This window comes from Barbus barbus, assembly GCF_936440315.1.
Source record: "Barbus barbus genome assembly, chromosome: 26".
Lineage (NCBI taxonomy): Eukaryota > Metazoa > Chordata > Actinopteri > Cypriniformes > Cyprinidae > Barbus > Barbus barbus.
Window position 1 is genome coordinate 26,994,340 of NC_136754.1, and position 27,654 is coordinate 27,021,993.

Below are 27,654 nucleotides of genomic sequence, written 5' to 3' on the forward strand. Positions count from 1 at the left end.
CGAATTTTTCGGTTACGGTATGAAGCTGTAACTGCAGACTTTGTCTTTTTTACTCATGTTTGTCATTGTGAAACCGATGATGAACATGCATACTGTAGAACAACTGATTTCACTGGTGGAATCACTGTGATCTCTATTATTATTATTATATTTATTACTATTATATTCTCATTTTTAGTATTAAACCTCTGTTAAAGTTGTGTTGCACATTTCTTATTTGTCCAAAAAGAAAGGAATTAAACAGAAATAAATGAAAATGTTTTGGTTTGTAATTCTTGCTGTATTTCTTTTTAAGGTCACCCAACCTAGGATTTTGTTTGTCACAGTAACAGTCCTGCACATACTATAAACCATTATACATCTACAAGAAAAAAATGGTAAAATGTGTTCTGTAACTTTTTTATATAATTATGCAATCAGGCAAATTTGCTCCAGTATTTTATTCAGATAAATGTTTTCACAAGATAGTTGTAGCAATATTAAAGAAAATCATCAACAAAGAGGAGCAGATATTATATGCATAAATACCTATATAATCAATTGTAAGGAATAAACATACACATAAAACGTATATACATATAAATACATGTGATCAAACATTCAAGGTGTCACGCTCACACAGACATAACAAAACACCAAAGACAGAATGAACCAACGCTTTCATTCGCCACGTTTCAGAGTACAGATCATGCAGACATGACATCTGCCACCACCCAGAAACAACTGAAGCGTATCCTGCACAGCAAGTCTGGTTTCACTGAGTAACATTTATGCTGAAGTTTACCAGTAATGTCCATGATCAGCTTAAGATGATATTTGTTTAGCGAACATTGTGTTTGACTGAATTTAAAGTTGTTATCAAACATCTCAGGATATCATGGACGCCACCCTAGAGATAAAAAATATTGGATTCAACTGGAACAAACCCCAAACCCTAAGTATGTTTGTGCTTAAATTGTGTCTAGAGATATAGCCATCGCTAGCCATATCTGAAGACCTTGGGGCCGGTTGCATAAACTGCTTATAGTCTTAAAACACTGCTCATAACTTTTTAAAGTCAGTTACATGAAAAGGGATCGATGTGAAATGTAAGACTGATTAGAACTTGATAGTTGGTCAAACTAGTTCTTGCAGTCTCAACATGGTGACTGTGTATCATATAATATCATATAAACTTAATAACCACATAGCAGCACCTTAGCAACCATAAAAACACATTAGTGTCATGTATTACAAAAACAAATGTTTTGGCTCAGTTTGCATCTGTTTTTTAGGTTTTTAAATATGTTTATTAATTTTCAAACATTACAAACATAACTTAAAATCAAACATGAGAACAAGACAGAAAATAGAAAAAGAGAACAGAGGAAAAAAAGGGGGGTGGGGGTATTATGGATCACCACTCCAATATCTGAGAAAGACATGAAATGGGGAATGACATAATCATACAAAAAATTATTGCATCTGTTTTTTTAATTATGGCAACTTCAAATGAAATTATTTTCAACGCCAAATTACACTGAGCTACACTGTAAAAAAATCATTTGTTACCCCGCTGACTTCAATTTTTTAGTATATTCAACTAAAATATTCCAGCTGTCCCTTAAATTAACATTGAGTTACTTAAAATTTCAAGTTACCTAAACTAAAAATTTTAAGTCAGTGGGGTAACAAATTATTTTAAGTAAGTTGAAACAACTTGTTTTTTTGTTTTTTTTTTTTACAGTGTAGAGGAATTTAATCATTTGTAGCATAATGCAAGTTACAAGTTACACAAGTTACAAAAAAATAGTTTTTAAATAATTTCAACATAATTTAGTGGAGACCCTGACACCAATTAATCTTACCACAGAAACGTCATCATAACAGAAAGTCAAACATAACAACAATCAAAGTTCACCCAAGAATGAAATTTACTCACCCTTTACCTATATTTCTTTCTTCTGCTGAACACAAAAGAAGGTATTTTAAAGAATTTTGGTAACCAAACCGTTGACGTAACCAGAAAGGAATTCAAACAGGTTTGGAACAACTTGAGGGTAAGTAGATGACACAATTTTATTTTTTTTATTTTTTAGCAAAACTAACACATAAAATAACCCCTAATGTCAACATTTATCCTCCTTATCTAGTCCTATTCAAAGCATCTGCTGCCCAGTTTTCAGAGTTATCAAGAAAATGTAGTACAGAAGACAAAATGTCAAAAAGACAGAAGTTACTACTACAAGACTGAATCAAAAAATTCAATTAAATCAGAAATGTTAAATTACACACAATATTAAGTTGCAGTGTAATGATCAACATTATTATGGCAACAGAACTCACCAAAATAATGTTTGCAACATTTAATTAAATCAGTAAATCAGAATATTTAACTTGCAGCTATGCATTTAAGTTAATGGGTCCCCTGAATTTCTTTTTTAGAGTGTTTGCATACTCTAAAAAAACAAGTTTGGTAAATATAACATTTCTCTGAAATCTATTTTCTGATGTGGTGTTGTTAATATTAGTACTTGCTTGAAAGAACAAAAAAGAGACAAGAGGAGGGGGTCTCAGTTATCAGACTGCTTGAGACGTGGAAGATGCTTGAGACGTGCTATTTAGGGTACAGTCACTTACTAAAAATCCCGTGACACTTGGGTCAACTTTTTCCATTGCCACCATGTCAGGAGCCATGAAAGCTAAGGAATTTTTTTTTGGGAGCGCTGCAAAAAGTTTGCAGTGTTTGACGTCAAAGCGCTTGTTGTTCCAGAGTGCAGCACGTGGAAACTCAATACATGTGGGCCACTGGAGGCTTTTCTTAGGGCCCCCGGCTCCAGAGGAGGAAGTGATCAAGGCAAAAACAAGTCTGATCACTTTCCCTTCACAGAAAAGGCAGAATTTCCTGATAGCATGATTGTTTATCATGCACTCAAGATGAGGGCCAAGTTGCATATCTGATTATGCTTTCAGAGAATTCATTCAAGGAGAATAAAACAAGGAGATTGTTGACAGAAAGTAAGGCAGTTCGAATAAGTTCAGGCATATGCCACCAGAGTATACTACCTGTTTTGTTTTCTTGTTTTTTTTTTTTTTATAAAAGTTTTTCAAGTAAATAAAAGTTTTTTTTTTGAGTAACGAACTGATTCATTCATTTTATTCATATTGTATGTTTTAAGGTTAATTTTCAGTAAAATGTACAATTTCAATGCCATATATCCATGATTTAAAAAAAGGCTGGGTGTACAAGATAGTTCACTGTAAATGATGCATATTCTTATATTTAATCTTATATCATCAGACATAGTGTGTCTGTGTTCTGTGAAATGACCTACCTGTTTCCAATCAGTCATCTCAGATGAGAGATTCCAGTAGTTGTTGACAAGATGTCAAGATTTCATTGGTCTTTTTTATCATCTGAAAATCAGTTTTAGCTGCTTGTGGCTATATATGGTACCTCTGTTGCAAAAGAGCTTTAGTAAAAATGATGAGTCATTTCAAATCATTTCAGGGCTGAAAACTTTTAATTCAATAAAATATAAATATTTATATTTTAGACCTTTATATTTGCCACTTAGATACAACTTCACTTGTAAAATCTGTTAAATTACAAAAATGCTCAACTGAAGCATTTTCACTAGTGGCCTCAGACAGCAGGCGGCGCCTTATCACATGAATATCGTTCACAGGATCAGACCAGAGTCCGTATCCCTCTTGCATCCCTCTCTGAATGTACGAACCCTACTACGGCTTTGCTCAGGTCATGAATATTAATTACGCACCGTGACGCAGGCCTACCTGATTTGCTGACGGAGTGACGTAGAACGCTGGTGAATCTGCGAACCAACGAATCCAATGCGTTGAAAGGCTTGGCTCATGAATATCGATTCGTTACCTGACTGGACGGTCCAGGAAGGTTACCAACCTACGTCGACATGACCTTATTAATAATCACGAGCGACGCCTCCGCCATAGTACGGTTCGTAATTACGCGACCCTCCCACACTCTCCGTTCATCAGCGGCTGTCCTCAGCATCCCCTTGCTCTGTGATGATGGTGTGCGTGGATGCTGCTCATGCGGCGGTGCCTGGGGCCTAACCCACCGGTTACCGGGAAACCCGAGAGACGAGGACGCGAGGGGGTGGGCAGTATGAGCCTTTCCTTTAACGACCGGTTACCGGATCACTGCTGTATCTCATGTCAGTTTGTTTGCTCGCGTGAAACCGAGGAATGAAGTGCTGCAACCATGATGCAAGGTAAAAAATTCCACTCTGGGCCCTTAAATGCATCGCTTGTCTGTTGATGTTATGTATTCGCGCGCTAGTATTCCCTGTAACGTTACATCTGAATGCAGCACATGATTGTTTTGGTGTCTGTCTCCTTGAAGGAGGTGAAGGATTATGTGTCTCATGTTGTAGTTCCAGTGGGCATGTGTGTTTGCACCGTGACACACACAAACATCACGATGGCACATTAAAACCAGGGTTTTCTGTGGGCCAGATTTACACATGTGGTCCAGTGCACAAAATAAATCTGCCATCAGGATGCTCGTATGCCTTTGCTCTGTGGTCCACAGTCCCACCCTCATGATCTTATAGGTCACTTCATGCCTTGAATTATTTCCTCTAATTTAAAGGGATAGATCACCCAAAAATGTACATTTTGTCATCATTTATTCATCCTTGTGTAGTTCCAAACCTGTTTTTTTTTTTTTTTCCTGGAGAAATTGAGGAAATTTTGAAGAATAGTCTGGTCACCGTTCAAAACTTTGGGGTCAGTAATATAAAATAATTATAATAATTTTCAAATAAAAAAAATTATATTTCAAATAAATGCTGTTCTGTTCATCACAGAATGCTGAAAAAATGTGTATCTAGGTTCCACAAAAAATATTAATAATTTTCCACATTGATAATAATAATAATAAATGTTTCTTGAGCATCAAATCTGCATACAAGTATGATTTCTGGAAAATCATGTGACTCTGAAGACTGGAGTAATGATGCTGAAAATCAGCTTTTCATCACAGGAATGATTACATTGACACATTCATCAAACAGAAAAAAATTTAATAATATTTCATAATCTTACTGTTTGAACTGTATTTACTGTATTCAAATAAATGTAGACTTGATGAGCAAAAGTGACCCCAAGAAGTAAGATCTTTCTAATGAATTAGTTGATATCGTTCTCAATACCAGTCTGAATCTTTTTCCTTTTTTTTCTTGAAATATGCAAGTATTGTTAGAATAGAAATTCCTGTTTGTCCACAAATTGGATGGATCCCGATCTCAAGTGAATGACAGTGACCAAGCTATCAAATGAACCGATCAAAAGCACATAGAATGTAGTGTATGTGTTGTATGGACCACCATTATGATGTGTTTGTGTCCTTTTGTCCAGTTCACACTGATCGTCAGTGCAATCAGTTATTGGAAAGACCAGGCAGTACATTCCTCAAAATCTCTCTTTTTTTGTTCCACGGAAGAAGAAAGTAGCACAGGTTTTGAATGACATAAGGGTGTGTAATGACATCATATTAGTGGGTGAACTATTCCTTGAATCCAATCTTGCAAAACTGTTTTTATTAAGTGGCATTTTAGGATTCAAGTGTTTAAGGGAGTGAGCAAGCTGCACGCAGTTTCATCTCCTCATATTTATTTTGGAGTAACTCGACTTTATTGTTTTGCATTTAGCCAAGCGGAGGAGGAAATGTCAGCTTTTCCCTAGAGATCTTTTAGACCAGAGGCATGATGGGTGAACCTTCAACTAGAGGCTTTTACACTGGCACAGAGCCCCTCAAGCCGTCCCGTATGCCATCATGCCAAGATCTCCAGGCTATAAATTCTTGTGCCTTAGCTGTTAATATCAATCATGATGCCAGTCATCCGTAGGGGCTTTTGTTTCTGCATACAAGTAAACCAGAAGATAGAGAAAATATTGGAAAATAAGCATTAGATCTTGCATATTTGTTGCTGCGGACACCCTTCCATCAGTAAACGACCTCATGTGATCATGCATCATGTGAAACGAAAGACTGGAATAATGATGCTGAAAATTCAGCTTTGGATCACAGGGATAAATTACATTTTTAGATAGATTACAATAGAAAACAGTTATGTTTAAATGTAAAATATTTTACAATATTTAGAGACTTTCAAAAAATCCTACTGACCCCAGACTTTATACTGTATATATATTTTCTTGTCACATGTTGCAGTAGGGACTATGTATTATTTTGTTCCTGATGATAACCGTGACTTTTAACAGGACTGAAAAAGCGTACCCGAAAGGCCTTCGGGATACGGAAGAAAGAAAAGGACAGTGACTCCACGTGAGTAAGAGCAGTCCGTGATGTGACCGAGGACATCAGCTCTACACAGATCTCTAAAGAATATTCTGATTTGCTCACTGGTGCATGTGTAGAAATGGCTGCCTTGGCACAGCCTAGTTTATTCTGACTTGAGTGAATTGTGCTTTCTATAATGATGCATTGCTAAGACTTGGCTCAGTGTAATTTTGTCAAATGTGCAGTAGTAGAGGAGCCAGTCTTTTACTATTGGCATAAAGTCTGGCCCACTTTGCAGGTTATTTTGACCAAGAACCACCCCACTTAGACAGGAAAAGACCGACTGTATGTTCAATAGAGCGACCAACATTGTGTGTTTTCATGTTGTTTACCGCAGTGGTTCTTAACTTTCTTTGACTCCAGGGCCCCTATTGTCCACGACAATATCAAAAGGCCCCATGACTTTTCTAGTTTTACAGGATTTACTGGATGAGAAACATTTTTAGTCACAATTTCTATGATAACATATTAAATATAATATAAAAAAAACCAATTTGACAAGAATTTGTTTTGCCTTCCATATTTCATATGTCCAGCTTTTATCACAATAAATAAAAAACCTCTGGATGGAAGCATAATATACAATTTTGCTTGTGCATATCTAGTTTATTGGCCTTTAAGTTTCTCATAAAAAGATTTTCCAAAGATTTGATACATATCTCACAAAATTGAGAAAATCCAGGGATTGTTTGTAGCAGCCTTGTTACCTTGCTGACTCTTTGTATATTAAAACTGTATACCTGACTTCGGATGTTGCATATCAGCTAGCCAGTTATCCTGAAGATTATCATTTTCAGCCAGTTTGTAATATTTTTGGGCACAAAGTGTATGAAATGGTCAGTAAATAGAGTGTGGGTTGGCATCTGAAGCTGATAGCATGAATAATAAACTTTGTGTAGGTTCACATAATCACATTATATTATCTTTATGCCCATTAATTTGTTAAATTTGAAGTATATTGTGTACACTTATTGTTTATACTTCTCATTCAGTCATATATCTCAAATCTGAACATTTGATTTCATATTTTTCAGTGGATCCCCAGACAAAGACAAATCTGTGAGTACAGCATAATTCATGACAGTGAAGACTAATATACCTTGTGAAATAATATATCATTGTTTTTTCTTACAATGTCTCGTCTCGCATGTTTTATTCCCAGAAAAAAGCCAATGGTGCACCTAACGGTTTCTACGGTGAGATCGACTGGGATCGATATGTAAGTAAATCTCTCCGAATGCTGATTATTCTTACTGTCTTTTATAGTTCCTGTGAATGTAATGCCTTGTCTGTTTGATAACAGAACTCTCCTGATGTGGATGATGAGGGTTTCAGCGTTAAACCCGGAGAACAAGGAGGAAATATCCTTCCAGTCTATGTTTGCTTATTGATCTGTACTGTTTCTCATCTTTTCTAACCTTTAATTAGTTAAAAAAAGACTAAAAACTATGCAGATGGGAGTCCTTCTTCTAAAATGAATCTTCTTTAACAAGACTCACCAGCTCCAAAAGTCAAGACGCTCTTCTCCTCCAGTGAGTCAGAGGGAGAGGAGGAGCATGGGAAGAAATTTAAGATCAAGATCAAGCCGTTGACAGCAAACAGTGGAAACTGCACAGTGTCTGCTATGGATGAGCTGAAGGCCTCAGTAGGGACGCTGGCGATCTCTCCTTCTCCTCTGGTTAGTCTCGCAGTTATGCTTTACAGAGTTGATGTCCCATAGTAATATTCACATTACAATACTGAGATGATTTCCTCTGTTCTTCTGTTTGTTTCCTCACACAGAGAAAGAGTCCGGTAAGCAAGCGTTTTTACACTTCCTTAGATCTTTAAAGATGCAAATTAGAATTGCATAACCTCTGTCACATCCGTGGTTTTACCTCAGTTTAGTTTACGTATCTTAGCCTTTAGGAGCGTAACAGCAAGCGAATCAGTCAGATGCCTAGTACAAGATGGTGTATCAATGTATGGATATATATATATATAATTGTGCATATTCATATCCACTGCTTGTACATTTAGAATATATTTGCTTATCATCTAATGGTCACTTAAAGTCAAAAACAATAATTTAATAACACTGTTAAATGTAACCTAATGCTCAAAATAAATATGCATTTTTACACACACACACACACACACACACACACATATATACACTCAAAAGTTTGGAGTCAGTAAGATTTTTTTAAATGTTTTTAAAAAGTCTTCTATCCTCACTAAGGATGCATTCATGTGATCAAAAATAGAGTACAAAATTAATATTGATTGTAATTTGTTTATTATTTATTTTATTATATTAATATACAATATATAATATACATATTTTTATATATTTTAAAATGTTTAACATTGAAATTTATTCCTGTGATGCAAAGTTGAATTTTCAGCATCATTACTCCAGTCACATGATCCTTCAGAAATCATTCTAATATGCTCATTTGATGTTCATGAAACACGAATGTGGAACAGTTGTGTTGCTTAATATACACATTTCATGTTTTTATAACCCTATAAAGGCTTTTACTTACACTTTTGATCAAAATCTTACTGACCCTAAAGTTTTGAATGATAGTATGTTGTTATATTATTATTATATATTATAATTATATTATTAGAGTGTTATTATTTAATACATTTTTATGCTGTGATGCCTTATGCACTTGTACTATTTAAAATAAAAAAATAAATAATAAAAATTCAAATGGGAAGCTATTTAGACAAAATACAGTGCATTCAGAAAGTATTCAGACCCCCTTTTTTTCAATTTTATGTTGCAGCCTGATACTACAATTGTTTAAATTATTTTTTTTCTCATTAATCTATACTCATTACCTCATAATGACAAAGTGAAAATAGGAATTTAGAAATGTCTGTAAATTTATTAAAAAGAAAAAACTTAAATATCCCATTTATGTAAGTATTCAGACCCTTTGCAACAACACTTGAAATTTAGCTCACGTGCCTCCCATTTCTCTTGATGATTGTTGAGATGTTTCTACACCTTGATTGGAGTCAAATTAAATTGATTTGACATGATTTGGAAAGGCACACACCTCTCTATAAAAGGCCTCACAGCTGTCAATGCATATCAGAGTGAAAACCAAGCCATGAGGTCAAAGGAACTGCCTGCAGAGCTCAGAGACAGGATTGTATCGAGGCACACATCTGGGGAAGGCTACAAAAAATGTCTGCTGCACTGAAGGTTCCCAAGAGCACAGTGACTTCCATAATTCTCAAATGGAAGAAGTTTGAAACAACCAGAATTCTTCCAAGAGCTGGCCTCCTGGCCAAACTGAGCAGCTGATGAAGAGCCTTGTCTAGACTGGTGACCAAGAACCTGATGGTCACTCTAGTTGAGCTCCATGATCGTATATGCAGATGGGAGAAACCTACAGAAGGACAAACATCACTGCAACACTCCAAAGATCTGGGCTTTATGGCAGTGTGGCCAAACTCGATCCTCTCGTCTCAGTGAAGACACATGAAAACACGCTTTGAATTTGCAAAACAGCACCTAAAGGACCCTCAGACTCTGAGAAACAAGATTCTCTGGTCTGATGAACCTCAATTCCAAGCATCATGTCTGAAGGAAACCAGCTCTGCTCATAACCTGCAGAGTACCATCCCAAAAGTAAAGTGTGCTGGTAGCAGCCTCATGCTGTGGGGCTGTTTTTCAGCGGCAGGGACTGAGGGACTCGTCAGAGTAGAAGAAATGCTCACTGCACCAAAATATTGAGGTAGCCTTAATGAAAACCTAGTCCAGAGCATTCAGAACCTCAGACTGGACAGAAGATTCACCTTCCAACAGGACAATGACCCTAAACGCAGCCAAGGCAACACAGGAGTGGCTTAGGGACAACTCTTTGAGTGGCCCAACCAGAGTCCTGACATGAACCCTATCGAACATCTCTGAAGAGACCTGAAAATGACTGTCCACCGACGGTCCCCATCCAACCTGCCCGAGCTTGAGAGGATGTGCAAAGAAGAATGGCAGAAACTCACCCAATCCAGGTGTTCAAAGCTTGTTGCGTCATACCCAAAAAGACTTAAGGCTGTAATTGCTGCTAAAGGTGCTTCAACTAAGTACGGAGTAAAGGGTCTGAATACTTATGTAAATGTGATATTTCAGTTTTTTTCTAAAAACATAAAAAAAATTTCAGACATTTCTAAAATTCTGTTTTCACTTTCTCAGGAGTGTAGATTAATGAGAAAAAAAATAAATTTAAACAATTGTAGTATCAGGCTGCAACATAACAAAACTGAAAAAAGTGAAGGGGGTCTGAGCACTGCAGTACTGATATTGGTATTGGTTATTGGCCATAACATGAAAATAGTGTTTTCTTAACAAAACCGAATTTTAATATTGATCCAGCATTCGTACAGCTACAATGAGGGAAAAATAATTTGATCCTCTGCTGATTTTGTACATTTGCCCACTGACAAAGAAATGATCAGTCTATAATTTTAATGGTTGGTTTATTTGAACAGTGAGAGACAGAATAACAACAACAAAAAAATCCAGAAAAACGCATTTCAAAAAGTTATAAATTGATTTGAATTTTAATGAGTGAAATAAGTATTTGATCCCCTATCAATCAGTAAGATTTCTGGCTCCCAGGTGTCTTTTATACAGGTAAGGAGCTGAGATTAGGAGCACTCTCATAAAGGGACTGCTCCTAATCTCAGTTTGTTACCTGTATAAAATACACCTGTCCACAGAAGCAATCAGTCAATCAGATTCCAAACTCTCCACCATGACCAAAGAGCTGTCCAAGGATGTCAGGGACAAGATTGTAGACCTACTCAAGGCTGGAATGGGCTACAAGACCATCGCCAAGCAGCTTGGTGAGAAGGTGACAACAGTTGTTGTGATTATTCGCCGATGGAAGAAACACAAAATAACTGTCAATCTCCCTCGGACTGAGGCTCCATGAAAGATCTCACCTCGTGGAGATTCAATGATCATGAGAACGGTGAGGAATCAGCCCAGAACTACACAGGAGGATCTTGTCAATGATCTCAAGGCAGCTGGGACCATAGTCACCAAGAAAATAATTGGTAACACACTGCTCAAGAAAGCACATGTACATCTGTAAAAATAAATTTACATGTCACCTCAGTGATAAAACTCATGGATTCGGATGGCGATTTATTCACAGTGGAGGAGCGAGTTCTGTGATCGTACGAACCCGGGAACATGATTGTCTGCTGTAAATAAAATGAATTTTAATTACAAATTTATTCTTATTGTGTAAAATGTATTTAAAAATACTTATGTATTCTTATTATTCCAAGCATATTTTATAACATATAATCCTATTTATTATTTGATTATTTAAATCTCCTGTTTAAAAATGGGAAAATAAACGCGCTATAGTTTTATATAATTATACGTGATGTATATCTGTTTATAATACACATTTTAAAATTGTATTGCATACCTGCTTCTGCTAAAGACCCATTTCGAATGTTTACGTGCTTTTCTTCTCTTTCTGCTCCCAGTCGCTGTGGTGGAGCAGTTCTTTTAAATACTTTCCAGCATTTTGAGAAATAAATATGTATGCAGAAGTACAATGTTGCCTTACGGTGTGCTGGAGTGCTCAAGGGTTCAAACACTGATTTGTGAATCAATTTTTTTTTCTCGTAAACTCAGAGATGTGGATACAGACGGCAATTAAATAACCACATGACCTTGGTGTTTGTCGAAAACAGTAGGTAATTCGGCCGGGGATTTTTACGAGGGTGGTGTGAGAAAAACACCAACATCCTGGATTCGGATGGCAATTAAATCACCGACTACCCCCTGGAAATGGTGAAAATCACTTGCGTCCCCCTGAGAAGCAATTACCGTCTGAATAGGGCTTTAGACCCCAAGAATACAATCCCCACCATCAAACATGGAGGTGGAAACATTATGCTCTGGGGGTGTTTTTCTGCTAAGGGGGCAGGACAACTGCACCGCATCAAAGAGACGATGGACGGGGCCATGTACCGTCAGGGCCAGGACATTGAAAATGGGTCGTGGATGGGTATTCCAGCATGACAATGACCCAAAACACACAGCTAAGGCAACAAAGGAGTGGCTCAAGAAGAAGCATATTAAGGTCCTAGAGTGGCCTAGCCAGTCTCCAGACCTTAATCCCATAGAAAATCTGTGGAGGGAGCTGAAGGTTCGAGTTGCCAAACGTCAGCCTCGAAACCTTAATGACTTGGAGAGGATCTGCAAAGAGTAGTGGGACAAAATCCCTCCAGAGATGTCTGCAAACCTGGTGGCCAACTACAAGAAACGTCTGACCTCTGTGATTGCCAACAAGGGTTTTGCCATCGAGTACAAAGTCATGTTTTGCGAAGGGGTCAAATACTTAATTTTGAAATGTTTTTCTGGATTTTTTGTTGTTATTCTGTCTCTCACTGTTAAAATAAACCTACCATTAAAATTATAGACTGATCATTTCTTTGTCAGTGGGCAAACGTACAAAATCAGCAGGGGATCAAATAATTTTTTCCCTCACTGTATGTTTGAATAAATACTGACAGAGATCATAAATCCTAAATAATTTTTTAAACAGAAATTATTTACTTTTTAAAAACAGTAATGGCTTGATGTACATTTACGTTTATGAATTTTGCAGACACTTTAATCCAAAGCAGTTTACACTACATTGCATTTAAGTTATACAAACCCATGAGCATGCTATTGTTGAACCCTTTGACTTACAGAAACACATTTATGATGCATTTACTGTGTGCTTCATGTATAATGGAGAACTGTGCTTCTAAAGCTGTATTCAACTTTTTAATATATCACATACAATTAGTAGACAGGTTTGTCAATCTTAACATTAACAAAAGTGTAAACACAAGCAACAATGTGTTGTTGGTTTGGTTTGAAGCATTAGGTGGGAAAAGATTCATCACAGACTTTATTTATTTTTTGTTAATAGTACTGATCTGTGACTCGCTCTCTGACCAGGTCTGTTTTTTCTCCTTTTTTGCTGATCTCAGAGGCGAAGTCCAGTAAGTATGGATCTTGTTAATGTAATACAAAACTGTGTTGCGTATGATACAGAGGTCTGATGCTGCTGTCGCATGCGCAGTAGAGCCTGAGTTACGCTGAACCTTTCGGTGATGCTTCATGCTGTATTACTGCTGTACTGACAGCTTGATACCCTCATGGATCAAGGGGATACCCTCATGGAGGGGAAGTCGTGGCCTAATGGTTAGAGAGTCGGACTTGTAATCCAAAGGTTGCGGGTTCGAGTCTCGGGCCGGCAGGGATTGTAGGTGGGGGGAGTGAATGTCCAGCGCTCTCTCCACCCTCAATACCACGACTGAGGTGCCCTTGAGCAAGGCACTGAACCCCCAACTGCTCCCCGGGCGCCGCAGCATAAATGGCTGCCCACTGCTCCGGGTGTATGTTCACGGTGTGTGTGTTCACTGCTGTGTGTGTGTGCACGTTGGATGGGTTAAATGCAGAGCACGAATTCCGAGTATGGGTCACCATACTTGGCTGAATGTCACTTCACTTCACTTCATCAATAGGAGTGAATCATTAGATTCTTGATATCATCTGCAGCTTCAGCATGTTGGATGTGAATATTCCAGCGTTGGCACCTGGACTGTTTTCCATTAGCTGAAGATGTTTGTCACCCATCAACTGTAATAAATGGAACTAATGGAAAACAATGACCAGGTGCCAAATAATACCCTCTGCCTGTTATCTCTTAGATTTTTTTAGTTTCATGATATTAGTTGTACTGTTTTTGACTCTTTTGTGTTTTAATAAATTTATTAATAAATTAATAAATTTTAAACAATTTTGGTCATTACAGTATTTTTTGGTCAGATTTTTTTAGTGCCGTCAAACGATTAATCGCACCCAAAAATAAACATTTTTGTTTACATAATATATGTGTGTGTACTGCGGATATTTATTATGTATATATAAATAAACACACATACAGTATGCTTTTTGAAAATATTTACATGTATATATTTATATTCATATAATTTATATTATATATAAATATATTTAATATATAAACACATTTTTTCTGAAATATATACACTGCCGCTCAAAAGTTTGGGATCAGTAAGATTTTTTTTAAAGAAGTTTCTTCTGCTCATCAAGGCTGTTTCTATTTGATCAAAAATACAGAAAAATCTGTTATTTTGTGAAATATTATTGCAATTTAAATGAACAGTTTTCTATTTTAATATACTTTAAAATATAATTTATTCCTGTGATGCAAAGAATTTTTAGCATCATTACTCCAGTCTTCAGTGTCACATGATCCTTTAGAAATCTTTCTAATATTGCTGATTTATAATCAATGTTGGAAACCGTTGTGCTGCATCATATTTTTTGGGGACCTGTGATTTATTTATTTTTTTTAGGATTCTCTGATTAATAAAAAGTTAAAAAGAACAGCATTTCTTTCCTTCTTTTTTAAGCAAGGATGCATTGATTTGATCAAAAGTGACAGTAAAGACAAATGTATCACAATTTCAAAGGTTACAAAAATATAAAGCAGCAAAATGGTTTTCAACATTGTTAATCAGAAATGTTTTTTAGCAGCAAATCAGCATATTGGAATGATTTCTGCGTGACTCTGAAGACTGAAGTAAAGATGCTGAAAATTTAGCTTTGATCACATTTGAAAATACATTAAAATAGAAAAAAGTTACTTTGTAATGATGTTTCACAATATTACCATTTTTACTGTATTTTTGATCAAATAAATGCAGCTTTGATGAACATAAGGCACTCTTTTCAAAAACAAAGAAAATCCGAACATTTGAGCGGTAATCTATGAAACCTTCACAGGCATGTAGGCGTTTTGGTATATGTTTTATTGTAATGCATGTGTGAATATCAAAGCAATGGGGTTTCTATCCCCTCGTGTCAGTTAATATAAATGTTTTATAGTATTTGTGGTAGTTATTGGCATTATCTTCTTTTATGACCTTTGTTACAGTGCCAGATGAAGCGAAACCTGTCAAGTGAGTGTTTATTTGGAAATATTGACTTCCTGTGTATTGTCATATCACTCCAGTTTTGTATAGTAGTCAATTTCACTTTGCATATTCCAGATGAGGAGATTGCCAGACCACGACGATCTACTCCAACACCCACGACAACTCCAGGGCCTGGTTCAGCCCCGCCCAGGTTAGTACACCGTCACAAACCCTTAAAGAACTGTTTGTGCTTCTGCTCACTATTAAATTATTAATTTTAAATTGAATAACATTACTAAGAATACCCTTGGAATGTTTTTGACCTTTTTTTCCCTTCTGTCTCATAAGAGAAAACACAACAGCGTTCTTCGGTACACCGTTTGAGACCAATTTTGAAGCACACAACTCAGAAGGTACAGCAGTATTCCTCAATAACCTAACATTGATGAGTTAATGAGTTGTCAAAGTAAATGTGGTTTGCGAGATTAAACTTCATGAGAAGTTTTAGAAACAATTTGCAACTGAAATATCATTTAAGGAATTGTTCTTCTGTGTCATGCATTGCTGTGATTTGTAAGTTAGTTAAGTTGATGGGTATTTCATTCATGAATGTTGATGACAGTGTTCCCGGTTGAGCCGGAGCTGTGGTGTCAGTCCACTTCTCTCTCCACCTGTGTTCTGAGCAGATCTCTGCCCACTGGAGGTAATGCATGTCAAATGTCCAAAATGTTTTTGATAATGCCAGTTTAAAGCTTCAAAACTGCCCCAGTGAAGACACACAATGGTGAAATAGTTCCTAATGAAAGGCCTGAATGCTACAAAGCATCACATTTCACTGCTCACTGCAGATTGTGACTGGATCTACAAGATTAACCACCACATGTATTAGCACCAAGACACTTTGAACGGGTCACACGAAAAGAATCCACTTTAATTTATTATTATTACTGATTTTATTCATTGATTAGCAATGTAAGTTTATATGCATAAACAAGGGTGCTAAGCACATGTCTCCTTTAAAGCAGTGTTATTTTATTATTATTTTTATATATTTTGAGTTAGCTTTTATTTTCAAATTTCATTTTAAATTAAGTTTACGTTTTTGGACATTTTGTTGTGCTTTTGTCATTTTTATTAGTTTGTGTTTTATAAAAATACTTCCAAATAGTTTTAATTCATTTTTATTTTAGTTTTTAAAGTTAATTTATTTAATTGTTACTAATAGTAATAGTTAATTTATTTTAGTTAATTTTAGCTTTATTTCAGTTTGTAATTTAGATGTTAGATGTAAGCATGTGTTATGATATTTTAATCATCATAATGTAAGCTATTTATAATGTGCAGTATTCAGTAAGAAAGTACTTCTTAATGAACATGCCCTGATATCTGTCCTTTCAGCTCCGCCTCCACTTCCTCCAAAGAACATTCCTGTCACCCCACCTGGACGCAGTTCTAGCTCTGTAGAGTCCTCCGGTATGTACTAACACGTTCAATTTAGCATCCAAAAACATGTAGTTTCAATCTCCTGAAACAACAGAATTCCTGACAGAAGTGTCTTACTACAGGATATTTGTTCTCAGCTCTATGTTTGTGTTAGGGGTGTGCGATATCAACAAAAATGATATATATATATTTTCATTACATTCTTTATATTCTATGCAGTGGAGAGATATTTGCCACCTTAAAGTGATTTCCAGGGACATTTGTATCTTTATAGAAAGAGCAATGTGTAACATTTTACCAGATTTAGTCCTATACTTATTTCCTTTTATATGTTCCCCACTGTTATAAAATTTATTGTATAAAATTATTGTGCACCCCTGAGTATCTTTTGCTGCTGAATTATCCACTAACTTTTTCGGGATCGGATCGGTTCTGAAAAAATGGTATCGTTGCATCCCTAATGCATACCTCATCTTTTAGGTAAAATTCTGAAATGTAATCAATAAGTTCAGCTAGGCTGTTACCAATCAAATTAAATCTAATTCTAAAACGAATAAAATCACATTTTGCTCTCCAGAAGTTGCATAGAATTTGTATTTACACTTTAATTAAATTTTTTAAGCAAGGATGCATTAAATTGATCAAAATAATGCTATGAGAATAATATTTTAAAATAATAGTTTAAATATTGAAATAAAAAATTAAATGATACTTTAAAATATGTAATTTAAGCTGCCAGTAGGTGGCGACAAGTAACTGAGTGAGTCATTGAGTCATTCAGAATGAATGACTCAATGAAATTTCATTCGCAGTGCAGCTTTGTTCAAAACTATTTTCGTTGGTGAAATAGAGCAAATACAGACAATATTAACTTCTTGTTGAACTGTATAAAATCTATATCATATTTGCAATTGTACTAATATTTAGGGGGGGAAAGGCACGCTTTGCCCCCATATAATGCATTTTGGGGTCATTCTAACTGCATTCTACTAGACTACATAGGCTGTACAAACATGTTTTTGTGAGTGACATACTCAATAATGTCAGCTTCTACATTATTGAAACATCAAGACAATAAATATTGTGCACCGCTAGTTTGTGGTGGTGAATGTTGGAGGAGTATTTGACAGCTCGTTTTCATTTTGTCTGAACAGGTTATTATAGTGTGGTTCCTAGTGTCAGAGGAGATGGATCAGCTTCGGTCTGTCAGGATGCCCCATTATCTGACCCATCCGGAGGGGCGTCTATGCCTGACTTGGACAGTGTTTTTGGGCCTGCTGAGACGCCTAGGTCTGGATCAGATGTGGTGCAGTGCAGCTGGGTGAGCTTCAGCGAAGGCTCTCCCGCCCGCCCCCCGCCCCCAGACGAACCCGCCCCTTCTCCACCTCTGTCCTCTTCCCCCGCAGACTCGCCCCCGACCTCGCCCCTCCACCTGCCGCCTCCCGCCTCCCCCCCTCCCCCACTCCACTCCATCCCACCTCCAGATTCACCTCCACCACCGCCGCCCTCAGACTCTCCCCTGAGTCCTCCAGACCTCCCCTGCTGCTTTCAGCTCCCAGAGTCCGAGCCCACCCAAGAGTCCCCCGCCAGCCCTGGACTGCCCTTCCTGCCAGCAGACCACCCCCTACATGGAGCCATACCTTCCCCTCTTGCCTGGAGAGATGACAGCAGGAGAACCCCTGACCTGGTGGGCATGAGAGACGAGATTTCTGTGTTTGGCACATCACCCAAAGACCTCGCAGCAGGAAGCTTCAGAGGAACCCCACCTCCACTGCCACCTCCTACTTACAGGAGTGTGGTGGGCTCCCCGGGGCCCGGCAGTGGTGAGTTAGCAATTGTTACTTAAAGGGATAGTTTATCTAAAAAAGAAAATTCTGTCATCATTTACTCACCCTCGAGTTGTTCCAAGGCTGTATGAATTCATTTCTTTTGTTGAACATAAAAGAAGATATTTTGCAGAATGTACATAACCAAACAGTAGTTGGTCCCTAAAGACTTCCATAGTATGGAAAAACTTAATAGTCAGTGGAGACCAGAAACCTTTGTTATGAAACCTTGCTCCGGAGCAAAATTAGCTCCACTTTTGTAGTGTTAACCCTGCATTGTGTTGCTATACTTGTACAGTGTAAAACAATGCGCTGTTACAGTATATTGTTACAGTTAGATGATTAGCAACAGACATACAAATGTTTTGTGTAAGTTTAAATAAAACTATGAATGCTGTCTTAATGGCTAGCACACTCAAATTTGAAGCTGCAAAACACTCTGCTTTTGTGACTGTGAATATTAACCAAAGTTGTAGTTTTTACAGCGGTTGTTCTACTGCCTTAATGCCACCCAAAATGGCAATATCACATTTTGTGAAATCAATTAGATTATTAACTTCATCTTTCATTCGTTTTGCCTTCTCTGTGAAAACTAATGAAGAGTTTGTAATGAACATCTGAAATACTGTTACAAGGAATAGTATTATTAATATTGTAAACTCATTCAGTATTATTAATAATCCACAAGAAATAAAATTCTATTATTATTATTTGTAAAACTGTACATTTCAGAAATCAGCAAGTCAACATGAACCTTGATTGAATCATTTTTATTATCTTAGTAGCTGTATTAATATTTATAATCATTTTTATACAAATGTATTAATTGGAGAAGTCAACGTGTACCTTGATTGAATTATTTGATTGTTATTTTTAAAAATATTATCTTAGCATTTGCATTAATTACAATAATAATAAACACACTCAAGGATTTATCTGAAAAAAAAATGGTCACACTTTACCTTTAAGGTCCAACTCTCACTATTAACATTTACATTTTACATTTACATTTAGTCATTTTGCAGACGCTTTTATCCAAAGCGACTTACAATTGGGGAATTGCTTGAAGATTGACAGGGGTCCCGCACCCCGGATAGGGGTGGGAAGATCAGTGGGTGATTTTGAGCCTCTCTGTGATGGTACCACGAGGCATCGCTCACTAGCGGCCCTCAGACTTCTGGAGGGGATGTAGATTCGTAGTAGTGAGTGGAAGTAGGCGGATGCTGAGCCTGTGGTAGTTCTGTACGCAAGCATCAGTGTCTCGAACTTGATGCGAGCTGTGACTGGTAGCCAGTGCAAGGAGATAAAGAGAGGTGTAACATGGGCTCGTTGAAGATCAGTCGTGCCGCTGCATTCTGAATCATTTGTAGAGGTTTGATTGTGTTTGATGGAAGTCCAGCCAGAAGAGCAATGCAGTAGTCCAGTCTAGAAATGACAAGGGCCTGAACAAGAAGTTGTGCAGCATGCTGTTAACCATTAACTACAGCTTTTGCCTCAAACTACTAATTTTTGGCTTATTAATTATTAGTAAGGTAGTTGTTAAGTTTAGGTATTGGATAGGATTAGAGATGTAGAATATGGTCATGCAGAATATGTGCTTTATAACCTAAAACTAGTAGCATCTAAATTAACTGGTTAAAAGTATTATTTAGTATCACTGAACCAACTTATAACAACAAAACTTGTTTTTATGAGTTCAATAGCTCTTTAAGGTAATAATTGCAGGTTTAGCATTGTTTATAGTGTCACAGTAATCTGATTTTGCGTATGTTCTCAGGGCCGTCCTCTCCCGCACGTGCTGGCACTCCCCTGTCTGCTGGCAGTCCGATCCCACCTCTACCACCAAGACCATCATCACGACCTAAACTACCACCTGGAAAACCAAACCTAGCAGATCTGGTATGACTGCATCAGTCCACTTTCTCCATTGCCGTGAAACATTTAAGCATTGATATCACAAGTGCTTTTGCTGGTGTTTGTTTGTTTGTTTGTTTGTTTAGATTATTGCTGAAGATCCAAATGTTACACTTGAGATAATCAAGCAACTCAAATGATCTTTGATTGTCTACTGTATGTGTGCAATCTATACCCAATGTCCAAATTGGGCTCCTGAGTACACGCTTAAAAATCAAGCTTCCAAAAAGGGGTTTTCACAGTGATGCCATAGATAGAAGAACCAGTTTTGGTTCCCCAAAGAACCTTTCAGTGAATAGTTCTTAAAAGAACCATTTTTCTTAGTGTGACGAACATTTTAATAATCTAATGAACCTTTTTTCACTGTAATGAACCTTTTGTGGAATAAAAAGGTTCCATGGGTGGCAAAGGTTCTTTGTGGATCCATTGATGCCAATAAAAAAAACTTTATTTTTAAGAGTATATGTCTGGTTCAGGCTGTTTTGTTTCTCCTCAGGCCCGACCCTTCAGCCCCCCCATCCACTCGTGGAGTCCTCCACCCTTCGCTCCTCTGGCCAGAGCTGAGAGCACCTCCTCCATCTCCTCCGTCACCTCTCTGAGCGCAGCCTCCACACCTACACTAGGCCGAGAGCTCAACCTCTCTGTGTCAGGTGGGCCACAACAGAGCTGTCCCAAGTCAGTTATTGCTGATTATGATAAGTGAGGATGATGATACTAAGGCATAATGCCTTCTTAAGTTCAGTAAGTTATGTGTTTTGTATGATATTAGATCTGCGTCTGTATTTCAGTGTGTTCCAGAGGTCCGAGTCCTCTCACAATGGGACCCCAGGACACTCTACCAGTGGCAGCCGCCTTCACAGAGACCATCAGCGCCTACTTTAAAGGAGCAGATCCCACTAAGTAGGCCACAGAGCACATTTTGAAGTCACCTTTTGAATTCAGTTCACATTTGGTTGAATTGAATGAAACTGTGCTTAATCGTCTCTCATGTCTTACTGTGTGTGTGGTAGGTGTTTGGTGAAGATCGCTGGTGAGATGGTGCTGTCTTTCCCAGCAGGGATCACCAGACACTTCTCCTCTCATCCCAGTCCACCAGTGCTGACCTTCACCATCAGCCAGTACAGTCGGCTGGAGCAGGTCCTTCCCAACCCACAGCTTCTGTGCTGGTAATACATAGTGATGTCACACTAGTGAAGGAATTGATCTTTTGAGCCGGGCTTTTTAAAGATTCAGTCAAGCCATTTCAGAAATAGTTTGTAAATCATCCCTTTGTTTGGGAGTAAAACCGAGGGGATTGAAGTTGGAAATAGGGTTGTCCCGATATTAAGTTTATGGCTGATATTAATCATGGTCAGTATTACAAATTCTATATTATTTTGTCTAAAACACAAAAAACTAAATGCTACAAGCTAATTTAAGCATTACAACATATAATGTATTGTAGGAAAATATATATTGAGACCTGCTAAAGATTTTATTTACTAGTGTGATTAAATTATTAATGTTAGTGTAAATGATTAAAGTGACAGTTAGATGACGGTAAAGGGAATCTAAATGTACAAATAGGAAAATTTAATTTGAACAATTAAATATCCAATATCAGCTGATGAATATATAAAACAATGAACAGTACAGATACATTTAAAAATTGCAATATTAGCTAATAACCAATATGGAACCATTATACTGGAGTTGGAACTGTAAACAATAACATTAGGAACAGTTTATGTAATTTATTCAAAAGCAGAGCTACTGTAGAACAGTGTTGTAACTGTTAACTAAAACTATTAAAAAATATAATAAATAATTATTATTATAAATTATATAAAAAAAAAAATAAGTTTGTGTTATTTGAAATAAAACTGAAAAATAAAATATAAATATTTGACTAAACTCAAAAAAACGCAGACTTGTCAAGTAAATGAAATAATTTTAAGTACTAAAATAACAAACTAAAGCTGAAATTTAAATAAATTCAAGCTAAATGTTTAAAAAAATGACAACAGCACATAACAATATTACTAAAACTTAAAATAAACTGAAAATATAAAAATAAATGCTAATTGAAAATATCAATGCTGTAAATACTGTAATAGTATTTAAAGAATACTGAAATAATTGCTGTATAAGCAGCAATAACTTAATGCTCAGGATATTTTAGTGCAAATGAAAGAACACATTTGAATGTCTTAGGTCAATTGATTAAATGTTTTCAAATCAGTTCATTGACTGGTTCCACTGTCCACTAAACTGCTGTTTTTGACCAATAATTCTGAATTGTTTTTTGTAAATAAATGTAATAAAAGGACCAATATATTGTCCATTCTAGGGCTGTCAGAATGGCTGAAAAACTAAATTCGAATTTGAAAGGCAAATTTGGCTTCTCTCCTGGGGCCACAAGAGGGCCCATCGAGCAAAATATTACTAATGCATGTTTCTTCAAAGCAATAAAATAACATGACTATCTTTGAAAAAAGTGCATAATGTTTACATTAATGTTTTTAAACCATATATAATTAAGTTGCTTAAACAATTAGAAACAAAACTTTATAGTTTAATATAAAGCACCAAAAACCAATCACAAAGAGTACTTTTATTCATTTAAAAAAAACGCATCTTGTGTGCCACTGATAAGGCTGTGTGCCGCACACCTAAAATTTGAATGCAATGTTTTTGCATTCGAATGTGGATTTTTATTTTGAATTCGACAAATATTCGAAATTCAAATTTTTTTTTGACAGCCCTAGTCCCTTCCAATAAACATTGGCCATATATTGGTCATTTTTAGATTATCTGTCTATAACCAGCTAACTAACCGTATAACAAAAGTGATCATTTTACAAATGTATTTGTCTTTTTAAATACTTTTTTATGAAGTTTTAGTTTCGTGAATATAATATCGCATGCAGAAGGTATAAATATTGTGTGAGATTTATTCTGCGAATATTTTCACCCTGCAGTGACACCACGCCACCTACAGGTGATTCGAAGGAGTTCTGGGTCAATATGTCAAACTTGTTGAGTCACCTGAAGAAAGTGGCTGAGCAGAGGCCACAGGCCACGTATTACAACGTAGACATGCTGAAGTACCAGGTGAGATTTTATATTTGAGCATGATCCGTTAGTATCTATATCAGTGAAATCCGAACCTGGTCATCCTCACGGATGTTTGTGTAGTAGTGTGTGATATTTGAGATTTGGGCTCACAGGTGTCCACTCAAGGCATCCAGTCCACCCCGCTGAACCTTGCAGTGAGCTGGCGTGGCGATGCCAGCAGCACAGACCTCAGGATAGACTATAAATACAATACAGAGGCCATGCCCATACCCACACCGCTCACCAACATCCACTTCATGGCAGCTGTGGACGGCGGCGTGAACAGACTGCAGGCTATGCTCCCACCTGCCACCTGGTGAGGATCTGTCAAGAAAATCACATTGGAAATCAACAGCAGTGTGGTGTTGTATAGTGATGTTTGCCCATTTGTTGCATTTTAAGGAACCCAGAGATGCAGAAAATAACGTGGAAGATCCCAGAGCTCTCACAGAGGTCTGAAAATGGAGGTAAATGCCCTTTAGATATTAACTGAAGGAAGGGAAGCCCTCTAACAGTGAACCACATTGTACATTTGCCAACATCAGCTAAGTATTCCTGCAAATACTTAGCTGATGTTGGCAACTGTACAATGTGGTTCACTTGGCAGCATGCCCTAATGGTAGTAAATTGAATTACTCTAAGTAATGGATTGACTTAGCCCAACTAGCTGTTTCTGCATTACACTCTTTATCATGCATGGTTCCGTGGCAGCTTTGAATGGAGTTTTAGAATTGTTTATAGAAATCATGTAGAAGTACCGTGGTTGAAAGTCCTGAACCGCAGCTCGATGATGCTGAGGTCATTAATGAAAGGCTGTTCGGGTGGCACAAGTGCTGGCAAGTTGCTTTTCTTTCTGCAAGGTGAGCAGATGAAACGTCTCTGTTCACTGCAGAGGCTTGTCATCTGCTTTCACTCCAACTGCAGTTTGCTCAAAACAAACTGAAATAAATGCATGGAAATGCTCTTTCGTATTTCTCTACTTTTGAGTTATGTAACGTATTAATACACAAATCCTCCTGAAATTTAAAACTAAGTCTCAAAAGGGATTTATGCATTATACTTACACAATAGTTCACCCCAAAATGTAAAATTCTGTCATTAATTACTCACCCTCATGTCGTTCCAAACCCGTAAGACCTTCGTTCATCTTCGGAACACAAATTAAGATATTTTTGATCAAATTAAACCTGACCCTGCATAGACAGCAAGGGAACTACCACGTTCAAGGCCCAGAAAGGTAATAAGGACGTTGTTCAAATAGTCCATGTGACATCAGAGGTTCAACCTTAATTTTATGAAGCTATGAGAATACTTTTTGTGCACAAAGAACACAAAAATAACGACTTTATTCTAGGGCTGTCAAAATGACTGGGAAACTAAATTCAAATTTTGTACTTAAATATTATTAATATTATTTATTATATTAATATGAATAATATAGCCGTTTTTGTTGAGGAAACCAGGGGTGATAGGGGTGAACTTACAAGCTGGCATACAAAAATATGTCATCTCTGAAGCACTCCATACAGTGTCAAGCAGTGCTTCTAGAACCAATCATAAACAGCCTAGGTACTTGCCTCTTTAAATATTCATGCACAATGTACAGTTGCAGAAACTTCATTATTTAGGCAAAGGTTTATATATTTAACAGTGATGACAAACATGTTAACTGATGTTTTTCAAAAGACCAGAGCATACCGGTGGCAGCATTTCTACAGATTAAGTTAAGAAAAACAGAACTTGTGCAGAACTTGTCCAGTCATTATTAACCCCATAAATATGTCGCCGCCCTTAGAATTCGACATCTGCATTTTGAGCAATTTTGAGATATTGAACTTCAAAGTTTTTGCGTTCCATCGACTTCTGTAGATAGAACTCTTTTTGTTTTCTAAAAAATGGCCCAAAATGTACACAGCTTACAAAAGAAGCATCACGTAATGTAAATAAGTTGTCACAGAATAAGAATATGTGAATAACTCAGTTTTGATAAAAATGTCAGAAAGAGCCTTCTAATCACAAGGCGATGAAATGTACTGTGTGAATAAATATTCTGGTAGGATATAAATCTGTTGTCCTGTCATTGTGTGTCAGGGGTGGGCGCTCTTCTGGCTCGCTTCCAGTTAGCCGAGGGTCCCAGCAGACCTTCTCAGCTGGCAGTGCAGTTCACCAGTGAGGGCAGCACTCTGTCTGGCTGTGATTTTCAACTCCTAGGTTCAGGCTACAGACTCTCCCTGGTTAAGAAAAGGTTTTCTGCAGGTATGTCTTTTAAGAAATATCTACCTACAAGGTGCTTAAACTACTTGAATTTGAGTTTTTGAAAATTAATATACTGTGGATATATTGGATCTGTGCATTAGGTCTTAAAGTGACCGCAGCATAATATACTTGATGCCGTCTGTGTCCTAACAACAAAGAAAAAGAAATCGCTCACTGCTCTTGACTGAATAACTTTTGTAGCTTTAACAAGAATTAATCTATATTTAATTTCTACATTTTACATTTGATTATTCAATTTCTGTAGCTGAAAACGACTTTTAGACAATTTAACGCACTGTTTATTTCATTTGTTCATCTTTGTATTTATTTGTGCTATTGCTTGTAATTAGCTCATTTGTTCTTATTGTATTATTTGTCTTGAAGATTGAACTTTAAATTTGTTAGGCTAATAGTTTTTGCTGTGGTATAAAATTTCTCAATTGCAATTTCTAAAATATCTAAATTTTGGTGGCTTTTTTTCTTAGAATACAAAGTTACCTGGGTCAGACACAATGGAAACAATAACTTTTTATTATTATTATTATTATTATTAATAATTTATTTATTTTGTTGCAGGGCAAGTAGACATATGAACCACTGGCCCAACTGTAATCCTTGAAAACCCCCAAAATAATATTTGAAAATTGAAAAGTCCTGGAATTATTATAATATCTGTAGGAACCCTGAAGTTCATTTTTACGCTGTATCTGATACAAAGATGAGCTTTTTTTGTATTCTACAGGTAAATATCTGGCAGACAACTGACCCGGCCACAGCGATGTAGGATGGACCGTGAGTGGGATGTTAGGATGCTCTTTTGGTACTACAAAGACTTTCGAAAATGTTTTTATTGAAATACAGCACTCAAAATCTCACGTATAATGTCTGGTGTAGAATATCATCAGTGCGTTCTGTGGGTGTGTGTATGTGAATATTAGTAAATATTTTGTGTGTATATGATAAAACTTCAGGACAAATGCAATACGTGGACTTTTTTTCGCTGGGTTCTTGCAGAAAGCAGAGTTTCCTTTGTCACTATCGCACATTCTCTCTCTGCCCAATACAATCTAATGATACCAGGGTTCACACAGGGAACACACCTGTCAGCAGTGTTTGGTTTTCTTTTAGCTATTTTGACAGATTATAAACCATACAGTTTAACTAACACGAGGTCTCTCCCAAACAATGCTACAGATTTTGAGATTCAGTTTCAGTAAAACCAATGTTAGGGAATTAACCCTTATTGTAAAGTCTTACCATGCTACAATTAGAGAAAAATACAGACATGCTTCCACAGAATATTCTCCTCAATATCATCTCAAATGCCTCTAGCGTCAGTGTTAATGTTGATTTGATGAATGCATGTTAGAGTGCATCACTTCTGTCTAGTTGCCCGTAGCCCTTTGTTAAATGAAGTGCTTAAACATGGATGTAACTGACATTCATAATTCATGCAAAAAGTGATGCCTACTTGTTTTTTTATTTCTTTATGTAGACATTTTAGGGAAATGAAACTCCATTTGTGTCAGGGATGCAGAATTCCTTAAATCTAAACAAACGTAAGGAATTGGTCAAATATAAACAATTTTCCTTTTGGTTTTCCACAATGTGGATTTTATTTTCCCAAATCATTGTACTGTAGCAATATTGAAAGATTATGTGTAAAAATGTAAAATAGAAATTGTTATACATGTATAAAAATGGATATAGTTTCTATGTCTTTCCTGTCAAGTTATTGTTAGCATTTACAGTTCATGACGGCACTTTATTTTAATTTATTAATTTGTTTAAAATTCATGGAATTTATTTTATGCCTATTGTGTGGTTTGTAAT

The 27,654-nt window shown here is 36.7% G+C and overlaps 1 protein-coding gene and 1 pseudogene across 2 annotated transcripts in view; one reads left to right on the top strand and one right to left on the bottom strand.

Annotated features, from left to right (window-relative positions):
* Window positions 1-27,654, bottom strand: part of LOC306846144 (tyrosine-protein kinase JAK1-like) — an 830,156-nt gene that overhangs the window by 108,674 nt on the left and 693,828 nt on the right. The window lies entirely within an intron of this gene.
* LOC306846515 (SH3-containing GRB2-like protein 3-interacting protein 1) lies at window positions 5,733-26,586 on the top strand (annotated as a pseudogene). The gene is made up of 22 exons: window positions 5,733-5,790; window positions 6,250-6,313; window positions 7,363-7,387; window positions 7,491-7,547; window positions 7,632-7,722; window positions 7,831-8,018; window positions 13,334-13,345; window positions 15,307-15,331; window positions 15,422-15,497; window positions 15,635-15,699; window positions 15,909-15,989; window positions 16,685-16,759; window positions 17,884-18,552; window positions 20,333-20,454; window positions 20,966-21,168; window positions 21,258-21,369; window positions 21,480-21,635; window positions 23,430-23,562; window positions 23,679-23,881; window positions 23,968-24,032; window positions 25,657-25,821; window positions 26,564-26,586. The product of its transcript is annotated as an SH3-containing GRB2-like protein 3-interacting protein 1 (transcript).